Source organism: Gossypium hirsutum, chromosome D01 (genome assembly GCF_007990345.1).
Source record: "Gossypium hirsutum isolate 1008001.06 chromosome D01, Gossypium_hirsutum_v2.1, whole genome shotgun sequence".
NCBI lineage: Eukaryota > Viridiplantae > Streptophyta > Magnoliopsida > Malvales > Malvaceae > Gossypium > Gossypium hirsutum.
In genome coordinates, this window is record NC_053437.1 from 59,055,957 (window position 1) to 59,058,479 (window position 2,523).

The 2,523-nt window shown below is 32.3% G+C and overlaps 1 long non-coding RNA gene across 1 annotated transcript; it reads right to left on the minus strand.

Annotated features, from left to right (window-relative positions):
* Positions 1 to 1,318: 1,318 nt before the first annotated feature.
* LOC107921800 (uncharacterized) lies at positions 1,319 to 1,976 on the minus strand. The gene is made up of 2 exons (XR_001691100.2): positions 1,821 to 1,976; positions 1,319 to 1,519 (listed from the first exon to the last, which is right to left on the minus strand). It is a non-coding gene; the product is annotated as an uncharacterized lncRNA (long non-coding RNA).
* Positions 1,977 to 2,523: the final 547 nt, after the last annotated feature.

Below are 2,523 nucleotides of genomic sequence, written 5' to 3' on the forward strand. Positions count from 1 at the left end.
ATAGAAACACAAACCGTGATTTCCGAGCTATTCGACGTCGATTTTATCCTCCCCCTTTTTACTTGATGATCCCGGCTCGACATTAGCTATGGAATAAAACAACTAAATCACATTAATATTACACATTTCAATTTCACATTAATTTTAAATTTTCACACTATATTTTGCTTATTCTTCAATTTAGCTCCTAAACTGAAACTAATTTTAACATTCACATTTAACTTTATATTTTTATACTAATTTTACTCTAGACCACATTTAGCTTCCTCTTTTCCAATTCGACTCCTTAATTTTGAATTTTTTCATAATTTAGTCCCTATTATTCAAAATCAACAATTAATTCCACAATTTAGTCCTTTTCCATTTTTAACTTAAAAGTCTATCTATTTAATCCCTAATACTTAAACTATTCAACAATGTCAACACCTAAAATCTTGAACAATACTAAAAATTACAATATAGGTCGGGTAGCCCTAAGTACGGGAATTCTAAAAATGTAAAAATTACAAAAAAAAAAACTAAATTAACTAAGCAATTGAAAATTGAAAGTCTGAGTCCCTTGGTGCCGTGGGCCACTTTGTTTCTTTCTTTCTTTTCTTTTCTTTAATTTGCATGCAATTGTTTCATCTTTCTTTCCACTTTATTTCTATTTCTTTATTATGTTTTCATTTTATTATCTTTATTATTATTATTATCATTATTATTAAAGTTACTTTAATATATAACATATACACAAGCAAATTCATTAAACCATAACAGGCCAACTCCCACCATTTTAATAAATGGTAAATTTGCTACTTTAGTCCCTTCTATTTCTTTCAATCTATAATTCAACTTTTAACCCTTACGCGATTTAGTCCCTATACCTTAATAACTTCTAATTCACGAAATTTACTAATCCAAAAATTAATTGGCTACTAAGTTAGCCTCGTAAATATATAATAAAAATATTTACGAGTCCGGTTTACGAAAACGGAGTCTCCAAAATACATTTTTCGACACCCCTAACTATTGGGTCGTTACACACCCAATTACATTTTCTAATCTTTAGGGGAAGGGTGAGAATTGGAGTAATTAGGCGGTAATTACATCCAAATTTAATTACCCTTTGACTTTCCAAACGCGTATTCACAAGTATCAAACTATTACAAGCGGACTGTCTAAGTAACTACCAAGTATAATCAAACTGATACAGACCATTCTAAAGCCAACTAACTAGACTAAAACTCTCATACAAGATGAGACTCAAAGACCTATACATATAATTGCTGTAAAACTTAAATTCTGCCCGGGCCCGCCTACACAAAATAAAACCAAATAAAATAAATTAATGTCCATTTACATTGGCCCAAAACAATACAGCCCAAATGACCCAATTACAGAAACCCAAACCCATTTTCAAAAAAAAAAAAACCTAGCCTAGGCAGAAACAAGCTCAGCCGCTGCACGCCCCAATAGTAGCCACCAGCCACTGCCCTTACCCACGCGCGCTACCACGCGCCTTCAGCTGGCCTTGTACCTACAACAAACGCAAACAACCAGCAAGGGAAAGCAAGCATAATGAAATAACAGCAAAAATAACAGAGAAAAATATAAAAGAAAAATAAATATTTTTTTGTAATTTCATTATATTCGGCTATATAAAGCTGATTGTGGCATTTCTAAAAGGATTCACGCATATAATCAATAAAAAAGGAAATGTTACAAAAACGAAATAAAAAAGTTTTCTGTGATTTATATTTATTTTTTTCGTTTTTTATTTCTTTAATTTTTTTTCTTTTTTGTAAAGAATAATAGAAAGGGGAAGAGAGAGGACTTACCGAGTGTCTGTGGTCTCCTCGTCGGCTTAGATCACCGTCCTTGGCAGAGCCATGGCGAAGGATCGGCGGATACGGTGACAGCATGGGGCTAGGGTCGAAACCCTAGCAGAGAAAAGAAGGAGTAGCAACTTTTTTTTAAAACATAGGCTGTAGTGTTTTTTTTAAAGAAAATTTTAGTTTAAATACTAATATAATACGACGCCGTTTTGAGCCAGGGTTCATAGGCGTCAAAACGACGTCGTTTAAGGCCATAACTCGTGCGACCCGACCCACGCCTGGGGGATCCGCATGTTTTTGAGCTTTGGGATATTTATCCCCATAGTACATCCGCATTTGCAAGGTGTTCCAAATAAGTCCTGTTTGTTCTTTTTATTTTTTTAAATTTCACCTCGCATTTTATTTTTATTTCATTTTGGCCTATATTGTAGCGCTGCGTTTTGGGGAGCAGGGAATATTTCCCATTTGGCCCCCATGTTATTCGCGCATTTTACTTTGGCCCTTTATTTTATTTTATTTTCATTTTTTATTGTAACTCTGTTTTGTTTTCAATATAGTCCATACTTAAATTATTTAGGTTTTATTTATTAATTTGTTTAACTATTAGTTATCCTATTATTTTTTAATGAACTCAAACTTAATATTAAATACTGTTTTTCATATTTTTTTATTTTTTTATATATACATATTATTTAAGTTTAAACCA